This window comes from Sminthopsis crassicaudata, chromosome 4 (genome assembly GCF_048593235.1).
Source record: "Sminthopsis crassicaudata isolate SCR6 chromosome 4, ASM4859323v1, whole genome shotgun sequence".
Lineage (NCBI taxonomy): Eukaryota > Metazoa > Chordata > Mammalia > Dasyuromorphia > Dasyuridae > Sminthopsis > Sminthopsis crassicaudata.
Genome location: NC_133620.1, coordinates 332,964,808 through 332,988,626, shown reverse-complemented (window position 1 = coordinate 332,988,626; position 23,819 = coordinate 332,964,808). Strand labels below are relative to the sequence as shown.

Sequence of the window (23,819 nt, the reverse complement as noted above, 5' to 3'; positions counted from 1 at the left end):
AAAGCCGGTGCCTGAGCGCCAGAGGGACTGAGTAGACTCGCTCGGAAAGGGTGGGTGGAACTGTCTGTTTTTGGCTTACACTCCAGACTCAGGCCTGGAGAGGGAAAGTTGAATGCAACCAACCCTTGTCTCTCCATTCACCTTCCACCTCTTTGGGATTCATTAAATTTGGAGGGAGTGGGGGCGGGACTCTGAGCTTCAAGGTCCCTTGGCTGCCTGGGTTCTCGGGCCTCTCCGGAGCTCCATTATGTTTTCAGATCTTGTCAGTAATGAGAGCTGGTGGAAGCTGTTGCTCCAGCTAATTAGGACTTTCTCCTTTCCCTGGGGCCATATTGGATTTAAAAACATTTTTCAGAGGGACTTTTCTCACCCTATTTCTCAAATTCCAGAATTGTTTTTTCCTTCCTCATGAAACTTTTTTTGCCCGTTTGTCTCGTTCTCCTCTACTACGGCTTCTTCCTACAGTCATTTGGAGGTGGATAACTGGTTTCCCAGAGCTTTTGCTGTTTTGTCTCTTAAGCTAGTTGTTTCTAACCAAGGAGCCAAAAGACTTGGGGAGTCAAGGAATGATTGCAAAATCAGTGGTCCTCAAACTTTTTTAATAGGGGGTCAGTTCACTGTCCCCCTATTTATTAGAAGGCAGCGTTAAGACTCCTTTTTTCTGATGTTTGAATCCTCTCATTTTTGCAGGATTTTTTTTTCTCTCCTAACCCCTTAGCATTGAATATCTGGGCTTGGAATGTGTGAGACCTGAGTTCAAATGTTGCCTTAGGAATTTAGTAACTAACTCTGGGCCAGCTATTGAAAATGCAGGGGTTGTACTTAAAGGCCTCCAGGGCATCTTCTCCAGCGCTAAATTCTGCATTCTTATTTAGAGGGTGGTGGCTTCTTTAAACTTGACTCTTCTTCCCCCACTCCTTTTTTAGGCTCCTCCCCCAACAGGTCCTGGAAGCTCAGAAGTTTAGTAATAAGTTCTTCTCTTTCTCTCTCTTTCTCTGCTCCTCATTTCAGATATGCTTCCCAACTATAAGAATCTCAAGCTAATCTGTTGCCAGGCGTATGTCCTAGAAAAGCAGCGGCAGGATTTCTCCCCATCTCCTCTCAATATAATCTCTAAGCAGTCAGGACCTTAGTAGTACAGGTTTCTGGCCTATTTCACCTTATGTCAGTTACAGGCTCTCTTCCTTCCCGTTCCCCCCAGCTCCTGTAAAAAAAACCCATCTGCTCTGCAAGGATAGTAATAAGGATGCAAGAGTGTGGAGCCTGAAGGAAAAAGCAAAACAAAGAAAGGAAGAGAGAAAGTAAAAAAAGAAAAGAAAAGGATCAGAAAGCCCAGACCACCGTGAGTATCCACTCAACCAGAAGCCTGGTTGGGGTCCCCAGCGCTACAATCCCAATCCCCCTAGCTTCAGGTTAAAGCCTTGGTAGAGTAGAGGAGTTCACTGACATTGGATCTTTGTGCTAAAGATCCTCTTTCATGTCATAAAACAAGTCCTGTACCGTGCCTCAGTTTCCCCATTTGTAAAATGAGGAAATTAGACTCCATGGCCCCTAGGAGCCCCAAACTCTCTGTTTTTCAGTGACCCTGCTTAACCTCTTCTCCTGATGCTCTTCTTAGAGGGTTTTTACAGCCGTATAGTTTGATGGAACTCTTCCATCATTGCAATGTGTGCAGAGTAAATGCTTAATAACTTTGTAGCTAGCACACCATTTCTCTCATTCTTTCCCTTATTTGAACTTGAAATAGATCCTATGGGAAGCAAGTTCACATTGTAGAGGAGGAAAATGAGGCGCAGATAAATTTTTTACAGTTTGTTCTGACTGGATTCTACACTCTCCCCTTTATACTCTGAAAAGATTGGGAGCCAGTGGTCTTGCTTCTTGTATTGCCATTTCCTGTGCTGGTCATACACACAATTTAGAGTTGGAAGGAAACTGAGGCCCAGAGCTGTGGAAGGGTTGCTTGGGCTCGAAAGAAAATGCCCTATTGCTCTCTCTGGGAGGCTGCACTCATCTCTCATCTCTCTGTTCTGATCCAGTGCTGAGTGGAGGTTCTTTTGTTGTTCGGTCGTTTTTCAGTTGCATCTGACTCTGTGTGATCCCATTTGGGTTTTCTTGGCAGAGTGCTTGCCATTTTCTGCTCCAGCTCATTTTACAGTTGAGGAAAATGTGGTAAACAGGGTTGGGTGACTTCCCTTAGTAGTGTCTGCTGCGGGGTTTGAACTCCTGAACATGAGTCTTGCCTAACACCATGTGCACTATGGCGCCACCTAGCTGCCCTGAGTGTGTTCTACGCGCAGGGGTTCGGCCCGCGGGCCGTTTATGCAGCCCGCACCTGCCAGGTTATGGCAAATGGGCTGAGCGGCGGAGACAGTGTGAGCTTTTGCTTTTTTGGAAGGTGGTGCTATTATTCTTCCCATTTTTCAGATGAGAAAACTAGTGAGTGTCTGAGGCAGGACTTTAGTGCAAGTGTTCTTGACTGCAGGTTAGTGCATCAATCCACTGCCCTGCCTGGGTACCTAGGAGAGGCACCATGGAAACCATGTACAAACAAAATTTGTTCAGGATAAATCTGAGTTAATTTCAAGAGGAAAGCATTAGCATTAAAGGGGAAGACTTCTTGCAGAGGGTGGGATGGCAGTGGGACTGGAGGGAAACCAAGGGGATCAGGAGGTGAAGGTAAGGAGTCCAATGAGAAAGCTGGGAGTTGTAAGTGGACTGTCTCATGTGAGAACTGAAGGGGCCCATTGTCACTGGGAAGGGATCAGGAGGGCAGGTTATAAAGGGTTTCGAATACTGGAGGATTTGTAGTTTGTCATAGAGGTCACTGGAAGTCACTAGTCCTCTTCTCCCCCTCATTGAGAAGGCAAGCAATTCTATATATCTGTAGTCATACAAAACGTGTCTCCTTCTGGGCTATGGGGAGGAAAAAAAGACAAGAAAAAAAAATTAAAGTGTCTCAATTTGTATTTAGACACTTTGTCTGGGGACAGATAGCATTTTTCTTCATTAGTCCTTTAGAGTTATCTTGGATCATTGTATTTTTTTTTTTTTTTGCTGAGGCAATTGGGGTTAAGTGGCTTGCCCAGGGTCACACAGCTAGGAAGTGTTAAGTGTCTTAGACCATAGGGTTTATAGCCCTTTGGGCATAGTTCCAAATTGCTCCCCAAAATGGTTGAATCAGTTCACAACTCCACTAATAAAGCATTAATGGCTCATTTTCCCCCACATCCTCCTTAGCATTTATCATTTTCCTTTTCTGTCCTCTTAGCCAATCAAATAGGTGTGAGCAGTCTCTCAGAATTGTTTTAATTTGCATTTCTTCAATCAGTAGTGATTCAGATCATTTAAAAAAAATATGATTATAGATAGCTTTGATTACATCATCTGAAAACTGTTCATATCTTTTGATCATTTATAATTTGGAGAATGGCTCCTATTTTTATAAATTTTGTTTCTATATATTTGAGAAATAAAGCCTTTATCAGAGAAACTTGCTTCAATTCTTTTTCATTATGACTGCTATCTAGATCCTATTACCCACTCTCTTTATTCAATTTTCTCTTTTTTTCCCAAGTTTTTCACCTCTGACTACCCCTCCCCCAATCTGCCCTCATTTTTATTACTCTCCTTCCTTCTCATATCTCCTATCCCTTCCCCATCTACTTTCTTGAAGGGTAAAATAGATTGCTATACTCAAATGAGAGCATATGATATTCCCTCCTTGAGCTAATTCTGATTATAGTAAGGTTTATTCACTGCTTCTCATCTCTTCCCATCTTTCCTTCTACTGTGAAAGCATTTTCTTGCCTCTTTAATGTGAGATAATTTACCCCATTCTACCTTTCCTTTTCCCCTTTCTTCCAGTGCATTCTTCTATCCCTTAATTTTTTTAGATATCATCCCTTCATATTCAAGGCACACCTCTATCCTCTGTCAATATATACTCTTTCCAACTGCCCTAATAATGAGAAAGTTTTTATGAGTTACAAATATCTTCCCATGTAGGAACATAAAAAGTTCAACCTTATCAAGTCACTTATAATTTTTCTTTCTTATTTCCCTTTTAATGCTTCTTTTGAGTCTTGTATTTGAAAGTCAAATTTTCTATTCAGCACTGGTCTTTTGATCAAGAGTGCTTGAAAGTCCTCTATTTCATTAAATGTGCATTTCAGTTTTGCTGGGTAGATGATTCTTGGTTGTAATTCTAGGGCCTTTGCTCTTTGGAATATAATATCCTAAGCCCTCTGATCTTTTAATGTAGAAGCTGCTAAATTTTGTGTTATCCTAACTGTGGTTTCACTATATGTGAATTGTCTTTGGCTGGAAAATTGTTTCACCCTATCTTTTCTGCTACTCCAGGAATTATATCATGGCATTATTTAAAGGTATTCAGAAAGCTTTTGGGGAGAATTCAAGCAAGTTGCTGCCTTTCCCCACCATATTGGCTCATAATTTTAGCAATAATGTCTTTCTGATGAAGTGGAAATGAAGTACCACTTTTGTTGTGGAACGCCTCTGAAAAAACATCTCAGTGTGGTTTTTCCATTGGTGGAGTTCAGTTAAGTACTTGGAATAATGATTAGCATGACGCTGAAATATTGTAGCCACATGGCATTAAGAACACATAATGAAATGAGAATTAACTCTGTGCTGTATTTTGACACGTGTACTTTTGGATTGACTACTTAGATGATTAATTTCTTATATGGAGAGAACATTAAATGCTATATTATGCACTGACAAAGAAGGAATGTTTTTTGAAGTGATTCTTATAATTCTTATAATTTTCCTTAAATGCTAAGTTGAAGTTTCATTTCTTGTTGTTGCTAAGGATGTATCCCCAAAGTGACAAGGAAAGTAATTTCAAAAAATATGATTCAATAAGACTAACATTTGTTTTAAGTGCAGTATTTCAGAAGGAGTTATATAAAAGATGGGGTCAATCTGTGGTGGTCAGTCCATTGGACTTGAAAATTGAAAGAAACACACATTCTTTATCAGTAATAAGTGTTCTTTCTCTCTTTTTTAATAGTATGTAAATTAGGGTGGTTTATATTATTTCCAATTTACAGATGGAGACAAACATTAAGATTAAGACATTTGCCTAAAATCAGAGAGTATCAAGGCATTCCAGTGTGACAAATGAAAATTTTCAGGAGACAGAATTTCTGGGTAATTTGTAATCAATTTTATTAATTGTTGCTAGCAGATAATTAAAAGTTTGAGGAGAATTGACTCTCTTGGAAGCCAAAAGACCTTCTCTGGATAAACATTAGTGTTTTAAATATCCTCAGAGAGAGTATGTTCCTGACAGGTGGTAATCAATTCTGATTGGTTAACAATTAATAAAATATAATATATAATAAAATATTATAATAAGAGGAATCTATTCTAAATAAGGGCATGACTGTGATCAGGTGATCCTTATGTTTACCCAGATCACTTCCAATCTTGGACAATCTAGACAAAGGATCTACTGATTTCCTTGCCTTCCCCCTTTTCCCCTTTCCCTCTCCCCTAATTCTGAAATATCTACACATATATTGGATTTAACATATATTTTTAACATGTTTAAAAAATCAAATGGGCTAATAATATATAATTACTTAACATGTTATAATCTTATTACTAATATTTTATTTAGTATAGTATATATGTATTGTTCATTAAGGATATTGGTCTCTAATTTGATTTCTTGTATTTTTCTCTGACATGTGGTAATGCTACATTTCTGTAATAGAGTTTATAATACTCTTTTCCTGTTTTTGCAAACAACACACAATATTCAAATTACTTATTCTTTAAATGCTTAAAACAGTCCACTTATTAAAAAAAAAAAATGTTGTAAAGTCCTGAGGCTGAAAATGGATTTGAACCCAAGTCCTTTGATTTCAAATCCAGGAATCTTTCCATGATAACATGCTGAGTTTCCCAGAATGAGTCACTATTGTACCAGTCTTTGAATTCCATTATTTCTGATTTTTCCTTGTCTGACCTTTTCTACTGATCTACTTTTCTCTTTTTTAAAACTGGCAACAAACGTTTTTAATGATTACTACTTTATAATATAGTTTGAGGTCTGGAAGTATTAGTCCATACCTATTTTCCAATATTTCCCTTTTTGTTATACTTTTGTGTCTCAGTTGCTTAATTATATATATATATATATATATATATATATATATATATATATATATATATATATATATATATATATATATATATATCTTTGTGCGTAATTACCCATGTGATTTTTTTCCCACTGTGACATTTTAGATCCTGTTTTCAGTTTCGTCTTGTTTTATGTATTAGTTTGTCTTGTTTTGTTTTCAATGAGATTTCATTTCTCCCCTCTGGAAATTTTATTTAGTCCTATCTCTTCTTTACTTATTTGATTTTATTTTGAATGTGTATTACATCATTTATATATTTTTCTTGGATACACAGATTTTAGTATACTTTCTCATTATCTGCTGTAATTTTTACAATTTTTATTCAAGGGAAATCCTGTTCTTATTCCAATTTCATTTCCACTTTTGTTGGATGTTTTTGCCAGACTCTTGGGAAAAGTCTCTCCCCCCAAATTTATCTACTGTCAACGTGAAAGCACTATTCTGCAAAATGTTTTATTGATGCTGCATTGTTGATGAAGCATCAGGACTTGTTATAAGCAGGATTTTACTTATGCATGCTGTTTGTTTTGTTTTTTGCTATATGGTAGCACATGGAAAAAGTTATTTATATTGTTTTTCATGATCTTGAATTTATTTCTGTAGCACTATTTTGCGTGTCGTATATGCACTTGTATTGATTATATGTAATTTTGCTCATTGTGTTGTTATGGTACGGTGATGAAATTCACATTTATAGTCAGCATTACTGAGTTTGTTAAAAATGGTGCAGGCAATCTCTGAATAACTTATTGATGTTGCATAGTTAGTTGTGATGGCATCTTCCTGTAATTCCTGATATAGGAGAAATTGAGGCTGGTGAATCTGTTTTGGCCTAGAAGTACTGAGCTGTGGGGGGTCCCAAATAAGTTTCATGTTAACATGGTGAACTCCTGGGATGGGAAGCGGAGAAGGGAGGCTTTAGATGGGACATCAGGCTGGACAGGCCCAGGTTGGCAAAGGAGCACATCAAAGCTCCTATGTTGATTAGAGTAGGAATGGTCCCTAACCCTAAATTAGACAGTGATACTTAATTCTAAATAAACAAACAAGTGAGTAAATAAATAATAAACAAAAATTGAATGAATAAATAAATTATTGTTGCATTATAAATATTGAAAGGGCTATTATTTATTAGGACTGGGCAATTAGGTGGCACAGTGGATGGAACACTGGTCTAAGAGTCAGCGAGACTCATCATTTTGAGTTCCAATCTGACCTCAGTCATGAGCTGCGGTCTTTGGGCAAGTCCCTTAACGCTATCTGCCTCAGTTTCCTCATCTGTAAATGAGCTGGAGAAGAAAAAGGCAAACCACTCTAGTATCTTTGCCAAAAAACTCCAAATGGGGTCACAAAGAGTAGGATGCTACTGAAAATACTGAGCATCAACAATATTAGGAGTAGACAGAGTAAAACACTAAAGACGGCTTGTGGGAGGATTGCAGAATCCTGTTTAGGAACTTATTACTAGGTGGAGTGACTTAGGAGGCCCTCGGTGAATTATCTGACCTATTTGATTATTCAAATATTCATGTTCTAACAGTAGGAAGTAACACTTGGGAATGATATTGCATGGGCTCCTCTAAAGAGAAGCAGCTGTTTAAAAAGTGGGAACTCTCTTGAGCAAGAACCACCTTCCCACATAGATATTGAGAGTTGTTACTGAGAATCACATTTTAAAAAACATTTCATTTCCCCCGTTACATATAAAGATAATTTTTAACATTCACTTAAAATTTTTGAGTTCGTTTTTCCTCCTCTTCCCCGCCCCCCCCCCCCCCCCCCAGGTAATAAGTAAGCAATTTGATGTTATATTTGTTCAGTCATGTAAAACATAGACTCTATGTTGTGAGAGAACACAGATCCAAAGGCGGGGGGAAGACCACGAAAAATATTACAGAAAGTGAAACATTGTATGTTTGATCTATAGTCACACTCCGGAAGTTCTCTATCTGGAGTTGGAGAGTGTTTTTCTCCGTTTGCCCTCCCCAAAGTTACATGGTATTTTGTTTTTCCCAATACATGCAGTTCATTCTTGGGGCCGGAGAAAAGTAAGCTTAAGTTTGGCTCACATTGACAATTTCTCCGATTAGAGATATTCATTGTATAATATGAATCGGGAAGGGGGCGGTTATTGATTTCCTACACACAAAACAGAACAGAAGAGACCTTTGTCGCACATTGACCAGACTTAAGCGATCAACAGCTTATTATAATTTATAACTATTGTTAGGGGCTGAGGTGGGACAGCAGAGGTGGGGAGCAGACCTCAAGAATCAGTTTTGTCAGTGGTGAATTTTGCTCAGTCCTTCTGCTCGTGTCTGACTCTTCATGACCCCATTTGGGGTTTTCTTGGCAAAGATACTGGAGTGGTTGGCTGTTTCCTTCTCCGGCTCGTTTTACAGAGGAGGGAACTGAGGCAGACAAGGTTAGGGGACTTCCCCTTAGTCACATGGCTGCTGAGTGTCTGAGGCCGGAGTTGGAACTCAAGAAGATGAATCTTTTTGACTCCATATCCAGTGCACCACCTACTAAGGGTCTGAGGCCTGGTGAAGTTTTCTCAAAAAGTCTATGAGGTGGAGTAGTTCACACCTTAGGCCTAAGTCACATGATCCCTATTCCCAGAGGTCTACAGGGCTGGAAGGTTGGCGGGCCTTAGGCCCTGGTTGCAGGAAGTCATATAATCTCGGCCTAGAAATCTTTAGGAAGGTGAGAACCTAGTTCTAAGTTTTAGGAAGTGACAGGAAGTGATGCAACCCATAGGAAGCCAACAACATTGGTGACCATTGGTTAATAATGGTTACTTCCTTTTTAGTCCATCCAATGAAAAGACTTGGATCTTTTGCTATTTAACCACTTTAATATTTCCAGTTTGCCAGGTCAAGCACAGTGTTGGGAGCTGAGGTGCCTCCCAGATGTGCTTGGGCCTCTCTCTGCAGGGACTAAATAAATACTTTCTCTTTGTACCTGAAGATGTCCCTGATTAGTTAAATTAGGTAAGAGGGTCTAGCACCTGTCCTACACATAAATTTCTGAGGCCTGATTGGGAATGTGAGAAGATAACTGTTCCTGACTCCATACCCAGTGAACAACTTACTGAGGGTCTGAGGCCTAATTGGGAACTTGTGAAGATGAATCTTCCTGACTCCATATCACTCACTAAGTGTCTGAGACCAGAATGGAAATTTGAGAAGATAAGTGTTCCAGACTCCATATGTAGTACATCACCTACTAAGTGTCTAAGATCTGATTGGGAATTTGAGAAGATGAGTCTTCCTGATTCTAGTCCTAGTGAACCTCCTACTAAGTGTCTAAGGCTAGGTTGGGAACTCGAGAAGATGAATCTTCCTGACTCCATATCCAGTGCACCACCTACTAAGTGCCCGAGACTTGATTGGGAACTTGAGAAGAAGAGTCTTCCTGACTCCCTATCACCTACTAAGTGTTTGACGCCAGATTGGGAAGTTGAGAAGATGACTGTTCCAGACTCCATATCACCTACTAAATGTTTGATGCCAGATGGGGAAGTTGAGAAGATGACTGTTCCAGACTCCATATCACCTACTAAGTGTTTGACGCCAGATTGGGAAGTTGAGAAGATGACTGTTCCAGACTCCATATCACCTACTAAATGTTTGATGCCAGATTGGGAAGTTGAGAGGATGACTGTTCCAGACTCTATATCACCTACTAAATGTTTGATGCCAGATTGGGAAGTTGAGAAGATGACTGTTCCAGACTCCATATCACCTACTAAGTGTTTGACGCCAGATTGGGAAGTTGAGAAGATGACTGTTCCAGACTCCATATCACCTACTAAATGTTTGATGCCAGATTGGGAAGTTGAGAGGATGACTGTTCCAGACTCCATATCACCTACTAAATGTTTGATGCCAGATTGGGAAGTTGAGAAGATGACTGTTCCAGACTCCATATCACCTACTAAATGTTTGACGCCAGATTGGGAAGTTGAGAAGACAAGTCTTCCTGACGCCATACCCAATACACCACCTACTGAGTGTCTGAGGTCAGATTGGGAACTCGAGAAGATGAATCTTCCTTACTCCATATCACTTTCTAAGTGTATGAAGCCAGATTGGGAATTTGAGAAGATGAGTCTTCCTAGCTCCTTACTCAGTGCATCTCCTACTGATTGTTTGAGACCTGATTGGGAACTCAAGAAGATGAGTCTTCCTGATTCTATATCACCTACTAAATGTTTGACACCAGATTGGGAACTGGAGAAGATGAGTCTTCCTAAATCCATATCCAGTGTATCATCTACTAAGTGTCTGAGGCCAGATTGGAAACTCAAGAAAATAAGTTTTCCTGGTTCCTTATCCAGTACACCACCTACTAAGTGTCTGAGACCAGACTGGCAACTGAAGAAAATAAGTCTTCCTGGTTCCTTATCCAGTATACCACCTACTAAGTGTCTGAGACCAGACTGGCAACTGAAGAAAATAAGTCTTCCTGGCTCCTTATCCAGTACACCACCTACTAAGTGTCTGAGACCAGACTGGCAACTGAAGAAAATAAGTCTTCCTGGCTCCTTATCCAGTACACTACCTACTAAGTGTCTGAGACCAGACTGGCAACTGAAGAAAATAAGTCTTCCTGGCTCCTTATCCAGTATACCACCTACTAAGTGTCTGAGACCAGACTGGCAACTGAAGAAAATAAGTCTTCCTGGCTCCTTATCCAGTACACCACCTACTAAGGGTCTGAGACCAGACTGGCAACTGAAGAAAATAAGTCTTCCTGGCTCCTTATCCAGTATACCACCTACTAAGGGTCTGAGACCAGACTGGCAACTGAAGAAAATAAGTCTTCCTGGCTCCTTATCCAGTATACCACCTACTAAGTGTCTGTGGCCAGATTGGGAACTCAAGAAAATAAGTCTTCCTGGCTCCTTATCCAGTGTACCACCTACTAAGTGTCTGAGACCAAACTGGGAACTCAAGAAGATAACTAACTGATTCCATATCCAGTGCACCATCTAGTTGCCTTTAGCAACTGGGGAGGAATAAAAAGATCACCTTGCTCAGCCAGGGCATTGCTGATTTGATAGATTTGGATAGAAGAGGATACCATAGAATGGAACTGGTTTAACAAAGGTTAGAGGTTGAGAATGGAGGAGAGTGTAGACTAAGCAGGAAGTAATGGACTTGGAAAATACTGAAGAATGAAAGGATTAGAGGTCATTCATAGATAAAGTACAAATTTTCTTTCCCCAAAAAACTTAGGAACATAATGCCTATAAAAGAACTCAATCTTTCAAAGAAAGATAAGAATGAAGCCAGAGAGAGTGAAAATATATGGTCATTCTATTACATAGTCTAATGGTCTATTTAGTAGGGTAAAGTTTTTACTAAAAGACACTATCTATCTATCCTTTTTTTTTTTTTTTAAGGTTTGGTTGATATTTTTTATTTTTACATTGCCTTCATTTTCAAATGTTTCCCTCCTCACGCTCTCCAGAGAATCATCCTTTGTAACAAAGAACAGAGAAGAAAGGGTAATAAAAGGAGTTTTGTGAAACTAACATCAACCAAAGCTGACAATATATTCATTATTGTGTGTCCATAGAATCCTGCTTCTGCAAAGAAGGGACAAGGGCACATTTTCTCATCTTTGTCCAGATTTTGGTTATAAAATATCATTTCAATTATCCTCCCCAGTGAAGAGGAAAAACTGGTACAGATAATTCATACTGTCAACCAATAGGTATTTTTTAAATTCCTTATAACATGTTCTGCACTGTCTAGGTATTGAGAGGAATGAATAGTAGCTTCTGCTGTAAAAGCGTTTTATAATCTAGTAGAGGATATGAAAGAGAAGTGTGTATGATTTCTGAGTATTCTTTATTTTTATGATCTAGTAATTATAGCTACAATGAACAGAATAAGCACTTACATTGCGCTATGAATTGCGTTACATTCTGGGGATACAAATACAAAAGAGAAATGGTTCCTGCTTGCAAGAAGTTCATGTTCTTTAAAAAAAAAAACAAAGTTTTCTTGCATAACATGCCAAATATGGAAATATGTTTAAAAGAATTGTATATATTTAATCTTTTGGGGAGAAGGAATGTAAAGGGAGGGCTATTAAAATTTTTAAAAAATAAATCAGATTTTGGAACTCACATCCTAATAGAAGGAGATAATAGGTATGGCTAGGAAAAGATGTTTTGGTCTGGGAAGTCACAGGGATTGTAAATGGAGCTAAGGGCAGTTGATTTGGTATCCCCTTTGTAGAAACCATTGTGGTGTTGATTTGGTTGCTGTTCTTAAAATAAAAGTTTGAAAAGGGTGGGTAGATTTGAATGAAGTATGATTGGGGGCTTACCTAGATATGTTGGGCTGGGTGAGGTGCTTAGCAATCAAGCTAGCATAGCTTGGACCTGTACTTCAAAGCTTAATGGCATAGCTCATACTTGTCTAGTATTTTGAATTATATTATTTCTACCTCTTCCCAACCTAACTGAAATAAATGAGGTGAGTTTGAACACTATAGTCTATGATAGGAATTAGAGCTCAACAGTTTTTTTTTCCCCCATACATATTTCTGACAAAATGGCAAAGAGTATGAAACCTCAAACAATAATGTTTTTAAGCGAATAAAATATATAATATTACAAAGGAAAGCAACTATATTGAAATAGTTATTAAAGTATTAAAGAAATAAGTTTATGGACCCCCATGTTAAGAACCACTGCTAGAGGGTGGGCCCAAATTCTAAAGCTACGTCAGGTCTAAAAGAGATTAACTTTTTGGGATTAATTCCCTTCCCTGTGGCTGTCACGTAGAGGGAGAGAAGTTAATTCCAAATTCTATCAGTGTTGAATGAATCAATGTATCCTTGGAAATTACTATAGGAAGTCAGGCTTACCCTTTATGGGATTGACTCTCCAAGCCCATTCTTGCGCATGCTCCATGGAGTTCTACCCTTCCTGGATAAAATTCCTTGATATTCATTCAGGTTGACAGAAGAATTTGTTAATAGTGTGATTCATGAGGGAGCACAGGATAGTGAGAGCATACAAGATTGGGAATCAAGCAGCTGAATATAAATATCGGCATAACTATTATCAGTTGGTATTTTGAGTAAGTTATTTCACTTTTCTGGGCCTTGATTTCCTTATTTGTTCAAATGAGAGAAGGTCTCTCCAAAGTCCTTTTCAACTCTAAAGCCTCAATCTTGAGTTTGTATTATTAAGTGTTCATGGACTGATAGTAGAGGGAAGGAGCCAAAGGTAGGCTTGGTGGAGGGCTTGGCAATCTGAGATGAACATTTGTTGCAGGTAAACTGCATCAGCTAGTTTCCATTTGAGTGATTTATAAATTCACTGTATAATGATGAATATACTTGTCAGAAGGAGTTAATGAGATTGGGGGGAAACTCTCCTGGGAGGCCTGACACCTGTGTTCAGTTTTCTTTTGTCAGCCTTGACAAGAATATGAGGGAGCTGAACTATTTCTTATTCAAGATCTGCCTGATTGGAAACTGAAGTAACTTGGTAGTTAATTGCTCTAGTGAGATCATTACCATAACTAGTGCATGTACCAGGTATCACTTAGTCTATGGATTTAGTACCCATTTAGGTTGGTCTTCCTTCCTCAATTCTCTCCCCACTTCAGTCAATCCTTCATTCAGTTGTTAAACTGATCTTTCTAAAACACCAGGTCTGACCTGCATATCACATTCCCTCCCTGCTCCTTATCACCCCCAATCAAAAATTCTAGTCGCTCCATATTATAAGGAGATGTTATGGGCCAGAACTTGAAACAAGGTACTAAGTGAAATTGAGGAGACAGTTTAGCATTGATTTAATCCTACAACCAAATAATGGTTTCCTCATGATATAATGATTGGTTTGTACTCAGTGTGGGGCATATAAACTAGAAGCTCTCAAGGCGAAAAGGACAAGCACACCAGAAGCTCTAAGAGGCTGAGACAGATTCATTCCATCTTCCACCTTTGTGGTGGCTGCAGGCTGAAATAACAAACCCTTGGAATTTGGGGAGATTCAGAAACCAGAGAAGGCAGGCAGGAGCTCAAGCTCTCAGAAGGCCAGACTGAAAGCCTCTCCAGAAAGCTGCCCAACCCCAGGAAGGAGATAATAAAAGGATCTGGACTATAAGAAAGCTAACCCGGCCACAGGAAAGGAGATAAGACTTGGAAAGAGACAATAAAGGATTTGGACTGTAACACCTGGCTGCATTTGGGGTGATTACTGAACTGAAACAAAGGCTGCCTCCAGAGACCCCAAGAAAACAATAAGAGAAGATTACATTTTAGAGAGGATACTACATTTTGGTGCCTGAACAAAGACATGACACAATCCTGATTTCAGTGGAAAAGTCTCCTCCACCCAGAAATTAAGATGAGTACAAAAATAGACAAGGAAACGTTTTAATGGACTAAAGTAGTATTTCAGCTGAAATGGAACATATGTTTAGAAAACAGCCTTCTTTTCCAATTCTAGGAAAATATGTAGAGAGAATTGTCAGACTTATGAAAAGCCAAGGTTTGATTATAATTTGGGAACTTTTAGAAACTGTACAGTACACATATCCTTGGCTCTCTATGGAAAAAAAAAAATTGGATCTAGAGGAGTGGAAATTAGTAGGAGAGCAACTATGTGAATACTATAATTCCCATCCAAACACAGTTTCCAAAAAAAATTTTATACATATAATTTAATACAACTGGCTTTAAGAAATTATATAAGTGTTAGAATAAGAAAAAAGAAGAAAGAGCAGGAGGGGGAGGATCCAAATAAACTAGATGAAAAATCAGATAAGAATGGAGTTAAGTATAATTTTGAGTGTGATACTTCCCAGGAGACATTAGGACATTTCCCATCCCCTGACTTACTTCCCTCAATTAACCCTTCATGGGTGGAAGGAGAAGGGGGAGGGGGAGAGGCAGTAACACAATTAGCACCACTATGAAGCAGCCTATGACAAGATTACAAAAGGCACTGGTTAAGGCAAAAAATGAAAGACAGGATATATCTGATTTAATACATGCATACCTGTGATTGAAGAGTTTGATTCTTCAGATCAACAAAGGAGAAGATATATACTCCTTTTGATCTGGAAAAAATTAAGGATCTGAAAAAGGCTTGCACTCTTTATGAGGCTACATCATTTTATATTAAGATGTTACTAGATAATTTGGCTTATGAAATCTTAACCCCCCAGTGATTGGAAATCCATAGCAAAGACATGTTTAGAACCTGGACACAATTTATTGTGGCTTTCTGAATATAGTGAATTATGCAGGATATAAGCCCAACACAATAAGCAAATTGGAGTTAATATACGAATCACCTTTGACCAACTAGCAGGTGAAGGTCAGTATGCAGAGAATTCAGCACAAATTAATTACCCCATAGGAGCATATGAGCAGATTGCTACTGCTGCTATAAAAGCTTGGGGTTCCCTCCTAAGGAAAGATGGAAGGGAAGCATTCACAAAAATAGAACAAGGTCCCAACCAACCCTTTGTGGATTTTGTGGGATATTTGTAAACTGCTGTCACAAGAACCATTGGAGAAAATGCAGCTACCGAAATAATGATAAGGCAACTGGCTAAGGAAACTGCCAATGAGGTTTGCAGAAGAATTATATGGGGACTACACAAAGATGCTCCTTTAGAGGAGATCATAAGATGCTGTGCCACAGTGGGCACAAATGCTTATTATACTCAGACTATGATGAACATGGGAAGACAGGGTCCCTCTTGGCAAGGGACTAAGAGAAACTCGTCTATGTTTTCCATGTGGAAAAATAGGACATCTGAGAGCCCACTGTTGATATGGAGTGAGAAGACAGGCTGAGAAAAGACCTAAAACCCTATGTCCAAAATGCCACAAGGGCTTCCACTGGGCCTCAGAATGTAGATTGATCCTGGGAAATGAGAGGCAGAGCCCAGCTCCAGGATATCAATGAAAAGATAGGTGGGGCATAATGGCAGCTGAGGTTACAACCAAAGAGCCTTTAGAAGTTGAGGAAAAATCAGCCAAAAAGCAATCAGATAGCAGAAAGGAATTACAATTGGAAAGAATACAGGCTTTTTTAACCCAACAAAGGGCAGTGTCCAGTGTGAGCAGCTCCAATGTAATTGCCAGATGATGAGGAGAAATCTAGAAAGTGGTAAATGGAAGGGATTAGATAGGTTAACTGCTTGGGAGAAAGGATTTGCTTGTATCTCTACAGATGGATAAGGAATCACATGGATGCTAATGAACACCTGGAGAGAGAGGGGGGGGGGGAGGGGGGAAGAGAAAAACCTCAGAACAAAGGAGAAGACCTAATAACAAAATCTGCAGGAATCATTGGATTCTTTAACACAAGATGAAACTATTGTAAGACTTCAAAACTTGCAGGAATTATTATTGGATTCCTGGCACATGAAGTAATGGACTATAGATTCCTTTTGGACTATTTCTAGGACTTATGGACATGTATAATTCCTTATGTTAATTCATGTTATTTCTCACATCACTATTAGCCTGTGTTACTATGTGCTTATATAATTTATGTAATTATGTGTAATACCTCCCATATTGATGGATTGATGTATACCTGTTTCAGGTGAGATCCTTCAGAAATCCTCTGATCTGATTTGATTTTCCATTACCTTTGGTGTTTTCATCTCCCTTCCTGAGACCTCAGGGAGGGCATGATCCCCTCCTTTTATGGTGTTTTCACCCCTTTTTTGAGCAGTCAGGGAAGGCGTGATCTCTTTTGGTGGGTTCTCACCTCCTTGAGAAGATAGGGAGGTCATGACTACCTATGTTCTAAATCAAAAGAAAACAGATATTATGGGTCAGAACTTGAAACAAGGTACTAAGTGGAATTGAGGAGACAATGGTTAAATCTAGTTTACCATTGATTTACTCCTACAACAAATGGTTTCCTAGTAATGTAATGATTGGAGTATACTCAGTGTGGGGCATATAAGCTAGAAGCTCTCAGGGCCAGAAGGACAAGCGCACTAGACCCTCTCGGAGGCTGAGACAGATTCATTCCATCTTCCACCTTTGTGGTGGCTAGAGGCTGAAGTACAAAACCCTTGGAATTTGGGAAGATTCAGAAGCCAGAGAAGGCAGGCGGGAGCTCAAGGTCTCAGAACGAAGGCCAGACTGAAAGGCTGCCCAGCCCCAGGAAAGAGATAATAAAGGATCTGGGCTATAAGAAAGCTAACCGGGCCACAGGAAAGGAGACAAGACTTGGAAAGAGACAATCATTTGGGGTGATTACTGAACTGAAACAAAGGTTGCTTCCAGAAACCCTAAGAAAACTCCAACAAGAGAAGATTACATTTTAGAGAGGACACTATAATCTTGTATTATCTTTTGTATGTAATTGCTTCCATATTGTCTGCCCCATTCATTAGATAGGCAAAAGACAATTCTGCTCTCAAGGAATTCCCTTTTTTAGAATCATCAGTAATTAATGATAGTTAATTGGCCAACCGAAAGCACAAGTGAAGCCCTTCATTTGTAACTTTTTTCCTTCCTTCCTCCCCCCCCCATCTTTGTGTGTGTCTCCATTTCTCTCTATTTTTTTTCTTTTTCCCCTCTCTTTCTCTCTCTGCATAGTCAGCCATGTCTTGAAGTACAAGTTACTTCATAGACCAGGCCACACATCTCAATGTCCTCTGAGGAAATTCTACTAATATGTATTCTTCTTTTTTAAAATTTTAAAAAAGGTCTATTGGTGTCTTTTGTTTTTTATATCACAGTCATTTCCCAACTTCATTCCTCCACTGAAACTTTCTTTCTTTTTTTTATTAATAGTTTTTATTTATCTGATATATATGCATGGGTCATTTTATAGCATTGACAATTACCAAACCTTTTGTTCTAATTTTTCCCCTCCTCCCCCACCCTCCAGATGGCAGGTGGATCAATACATGGTAAATGTGTTAAAGTATAAATTAAATACAGTATATGTATACACGGCCAAACAGTTGTTTTGTTGAACAAAAAGAATCGGACTTTGAAATAGCGTACAATTAGCCTGTGAAGGAAATAAAAAATGCAGGCAGACAACAATAGAGGGATTGGGAATTCTATGTAGGGGTTCATAGTCATCTCCCAGAGTTCTTTCGCTGGGTGTAGCTGGTTCAGTTCATTACTGCTCTATTGGAACTGATTTGGTTCATCTCATTGTTGAAAATGGCCACATCCATCAGAATTGATCATCATATAGTATTGTTGTGAAGTATACAACGATCTCCTGGTCCTGCTCATTTCACTCAGCATCAGTTCATGTAAGTCTCTCCAGGCCTTTCTGAAATCATCCTGCTGGTCATTTCTTACAGAACAATAATATTCTATAATATTCATACACCACAATTTATTCAGACATCCCCCAGCTGATGGGCATCCACTCAGTGAAACTTTCTTTATAATAGGAAAAGTTATGCAAAAAAATGCCTCTTGTGACAGTGTGTGCAACATTCTGATTTACAGCCCTTCCTCCACTTAGCAGAGATTATGTTTCAGTATCTGCAGTTGAGGATCAAGATTGGTCTTCGCAGTTAAATTGGGTTCTTCTCCAGTCACAGGCACCCACTTTGTTCCAGACTTCTGACCACTGGCAGAACGTGCCCCCATCCTTTTGGTAAACGTGGGATTTTCTGCCCCGGGACGCACGCCCAGGACTGCCCGCTCGTGCAGAGGGGCCTCCCAGGCGGGCCGGTTCTGCTTCTGTGGCTCTTGCACGGGCCGCTCTCCACTCGGGCTCTTGGGACTGCCAGTTCCTCCCGCCCCATTCGGTTTCCCGCATCCTGAGGACGAGAACCAAAGAATCGATTTCCCGGGCTGGATTTGCCAGTAGCAGCAGGGCAGGGTGGGGCCAGGAGGCTCGGGGAGACACGTGTACAGGCTGCCCGGGCGGAAGTGACCGCGGGAGCCGTGGCCGAGCCGGGGCTGCTTCTGCTGGCTGCTGCTGCTGCTGCAGCCGGGGTGCCTTATGGAAGTGGACTGGGGGCTTGAGAGGGGCACCCTAGTAAGTTGTCTTTTCTCTCGTTCCGTCCCCTTTCTTGTTCATCGGGGCCGAGGCGGCCTGGGGAGCAGAGCAGAGGTGTCTGGGGCTCCCGGGAGCCTGGAGGGGCTGTCACTGTGCAGAGCGGCGGCCGGAGAGCAGCCTGAGACTGACAGGTGTGTTTAGAGGAGGGGGGACAGGGTCGGCCCCGGCCTGTGCCGCCCCCTCCCAGGCTGGCTTCCCGGCGTGCGGCGGCAGCGCTGCCCGGACGCTCTCCATTCATTGCCCGCCGAGGCCGTGTGACCCCGTGACCCCGTGCTGGGGGGCTCCCGAGCTCTCCTCGAGCACCCTCCGCTTGCCCTCGGGCTCCCGGGGTTACCTTACCTTAGCGGGATGTGTCTCCCTGCATTTGCTCAAATCCAGACCAGCCTGCCCGGGTTTCCGCGTTTGGAGCGGGCCGAGCTGTCGCTCCGGGCCACAGAGCCGCGGTCATTTATGGGGAGGTAGGGATAACGAGGATGACGGAGTGACCGTTAATACTCAGCAGCAGCCCGCATTTGCACAGACATGGAGATCTGCCCGCACCCTCCCTCCGTGCAGCACGCCTTTGACCCGCACTGAGGACAGGTGCCCACACGCTCTCGGCTGTCCTCCCCTCCCCCCCGTAACTTCGGGAGCTCTTCTAGAAGGCATCAACAGGTGAAAAGGAGGGACGCCCCGCGCGGAGCCCGAAGCCCCCGCCGGTGTGGAGCGCTGCCCGGCCGGCGTTTGCCGGCGTGGGGGGCGGTTCTTGGCTGTCCTAGCGTTTGAGTGGGAGGGAAAACCCCTCGCTCCGGCTAGTTACTAAAGTTCTGTGGTGCCCATGACCCTCCTGAGTAAGTGGGCCTGGTGCGGAGGGGCTGGAGCTGGGACGCGCCGTCGCGCGCACGCTCCTCGCGCTCCTGAGCCGCCCACTCCCACTTAGTAATTTTTAAAAGGTTTGTTTCCTCCGGGTCCGTTTCTCAGCGGGGGAGGGGTCCGTTTCCAGCCTCAGCAAGGTTCCTGGGGAAAGGCTCTCCCGCAGGGCAAGGACAGCTGCCCACCGGCCTCTCCCCAGCCCAGCGGAGCAGCAGGCCGAGGAAGCCCCAGCCCCCCTGGTGTCTCATTACTCATCTGCCGCCCCCTCCTCCTCCTCCGGCAGTCATCTCCCACCGCCTGTTTGTGCATTACTCAGGGCCCCGCCACACGGAACAAACCGTCCCTAGCCTCCTCTCCCCATCCACGCTCACTCCCGCCTTGCCGCCCCTTGCACTGTGCCCTTCCACGGTGAACACGTTTCCCTTCAGTGTGGACCTTTCTCTCACGTTCTTTCCACCCACCTGCCTTCGAGGCCCGCGCTCCCCCTCCCCCCACGGTGCTTAGTCATCCTTTTCAGCACGGCTAGTCCGTTCTCTCCTTGTCCGGACGCACTGGTCCTAGACGGGAGCAGGAACACGCATTGTCTGCACTGCCCCTCCCCCTTACTTTATCACTCCCCCGCCTTCTCCTTTCACGCAACACCTCACTTCCTGCCTTCTCCCTAATGGACTAGATGGTCCGAGCTGAGGCTCCCTTAGATTCCCTTCCCCCGCCCCGGGACTCGCCTTCCCTCCTAGTCCTAAATATTGTCACTTCTTTCCTTCCCGCGCCCGATCCCCTGCTCCTCGCTCCCGTCCCACTTTCTCAGACCCTTCCCTTCCCTTCCCTCTGACTCCCTGTCCTTTACTCTGGAATCTCGCCCCTCCCCTCTCATCCCCCGCCCACCTTTGCCCTATCCGGGCTTGATGCCTTTTAATCCACTCTGACGCCTTATCTCCCTCTTCTATGAGAAAAAAGATTATTAATAGCCATGATTTGGGGAGATTGAGATTTCCCTCTTCCTCTCTTATTTCAAGATCTCTGTCTCAGAAGGTTGAGTTACCCTTCTCCTCCACCTGACCGTGCCCAGCCTTAAAAGAAATCTCCGGACTTTGGTGCATCCCACTCAGCCCAGCTTGGGTGGAAACGTCCTTTTTTGGTCTGGGAGCAGAGGTAGTCTCTCTGCCCTTGGGTCACATGACGTCCCTCTCAGCTGCTCCTATTGTAACATTTATTTCTCATTAACTGTTAGCCAATCCGAGTTGATTGAACACCTGCTCTCCCAAGGACATATAATCCGAACCAACCGCCATTATTGGTCTTTGGTCTAAGAGACAGACGGCCAAATGTCTATCCTTTTGTGAAAAACGCTGGGATTGATAAAATGATTGTTACCCAGAAATCCTGTCTGTCTAACCTTTTAAATGGCCGTATCCAAACCGCTTCCTACGCCTCCCCTCCCCTCTCAGCTGAGAAGGTTGCATCTTAGTTTACTGAAAAAATTGAAACCATTCAGCACAAGAAGCCGCCCCCTCCTCGTCTCCATCTCAGAATCCCTCGGTATCATCCAGTAGTCTTTTCTCCTTTCTTCGACTGTGAAAATGAAGTGGATCTTCTACTTGCCAAGTCCATTCTCTCTCCCTGTGCCTTTCAAAGCCTTCCATCTTTTCCAGGAAACTGCCGGCTCCATCATCCCTGCCTCCAACCCGCCTTTCTGTGAATCCCTTCTCAGCATAGTCAAGCCTTCCCTTTTCAAACAAGTCTCTAGGCCTGCCTTCCACCCCTTTGTGGCTGTTGTGCAGTCGTGTCTGAGTCTTCATCAGGGGCCTTCTTGGTGAAAACTCAGGAGTGCTTTGCCATTTTCTTCTCTTGATCATTTTATAGATGAGGAATCTGAGGCAGACAGGGTGAAGGGACTAGCTAGTAAGTGCTTGAGGCCTGATTTGAACTCAGGCCTGAGTCCAGGCCCACACTCCCCACTGAGCTCCAATTATCTCTCATCCAATAGCTCTTCTCCCCCTTTGGGCCAGACTAGAAAAAGCATCCATGCTTTGCCTCCTTCCTCTTCTCATCCCTTGTGTTGGGGCTTTTAAACTCATCATTCAACGGAAACTGATCTCTCCAAAATTACCAACAATCCCTTAATTTTCACACCTGGTGGTCCTCATCCATCTTTGTAAAGGTCCTGTCGTCTCTTCAATTAGAATCCTTCTCTGGGAGGAGATTTCTTTTCTCTGTGAATCCTTTCCTCTGTGCGCAGGTTTCTTGGGAGCTCTGAATCTCCTCCAGCTCTTGTCCTTCCAGACTACTCTCCTTCCAGAGTGCCGTCCCAACTCTGTCCTAGAGTAGAGTCCTTCTCCGGGCCCAATGTTGTCTTCTTTTATCCTCAAAGAGATTGTAGTGAGAACTCAACGGGGCTTGTGAGAAAATACTTCAACCAATGAACTTGCTCCCTCAGAATTCCAAAGGTGTAAACTCCCCCTAAAGGCCGGAACCAAAGGTGTGAATTCTGAGCCAGAGAACTGTCCAGACAACCTGAGTTCTCACCTTGTAATCTAACATCAGAGAACTGTCCAGACAACCTGAGTTCTCACCTTGTAATCTAACATCAGAGAACTGTCCAGACAACCTGAGTTCTCACTTTGTAATCCTAACACATCTTTACCTGTCTGATGTTTTTGATCACTTTAGTTTTTCTATCTGAATAACCACTGTAGTGGGTATTCATTCACATTATGCCCCTTCACGTAACCCTTCTCTAATTTTAATTCAGCGCTCAGGTGTCATTTTCTGTATCCAGAGAAAGAATTAAGGAAACAATGTAAATCAACACATGTTATGGTCACTTCTTTTTTCTGTTTTTTTTTTTTTTTTTCCTTTTTCTCCCTTGATTTTTTCCCTTTTGCTCTGATTTTTCTCTTCCCATGTAATTCATAAAACAATGTGTAAAAATAAATAAACTAAAAAAAAAAAAAAAAGAAAGAAAGAAAGAAAAGGTGACACCTGAGATTTGTTTTAAAATCAGAGCAAATGGGAAAAACGATAGCATTTTCTGTCCAAAGTTTATTGGGATTGCTTTGTATCACTGACCCACTGAGAAGAACCAAGCCTTTCATAGCTGATCATCGCACATTCTTGCTGTTTCAGCATCAGTTTATGTAAATCTTTCCAGACCTTTCTAAAATCAGCTTGTTCATCATTTTTTATAGAACAATAATATTTCATTATCTTCATATACCACTTGTTCAGCCATTTCCCAGTTGATGGGCATCTACTCATTTTCCAATTCTTTGTTAACACAAAAAGAGCTGCTCAAACATTTTTGCACATGTGAGTCTTTTTCCCTCCTTTATGATTTCCTTGACATACAGACCCAGTTAATGGCACTGCTGGGTCAAATGGTATGCACAGTTTTATAGCTCTTTGGACACAGTTCCAGATTGCTCTGTGGAGCCTTTTCTGACCCCCTCTTTCTAATTGCTAATGCCCTCTTTCCTATACTCTCTTGTATTCAACTACTTTCAATTTATTCTCTTTATATATGTTCTTTACATATTTGTATATGTACATATCATGTCCTCTGTTAGATTATAAACTTTTTGTAAGAATTATTTCTTTGTATTTGTATCTGCAGTGCTCAGTGCATGGCCCGACACATGATAGACCAGTCAAGTGAGCAAGCATTTTTTTTTTTTTTTTTCAGTTTATTTGTCAAGCTTTTATTTTTCTTTATACAATGATGTGCTGGGCATTACAATTCTCAACTT

General features: G+C 41.7%; 1 protein-coding gene across 6 annotated transcripts in view; it reads left to right on the top strand.

Annotated features, from left to right (window-relative positions):
- Positions 1–1,119: 1,119 nt before the first annotated feature.
- The window catches only part of SLC39A11 (solute carrier family 39 member 11), a 484,374-nt gene continuing 461,674 nt past the window's right edge, over positions 1,120–23,819 (top strand). For 2 of the 6 annotated variants that reach the window (XM_074260645.1, XM_074260642.1), the window contains exon 1: positions 1,120–1,342. The gene's annotated coding sequence lies outside the window, so the exon portion shown is untranslated. Of the gene's footprint in view, positions 1,343–19,041; positions 19,353–23,819 lie in introns of those variants that run through there. The other 4 variants (XM_074260639.1, XM_074260644.1, XM_074260646.1 and 1 more) reach the window with 4 other exon arrangements.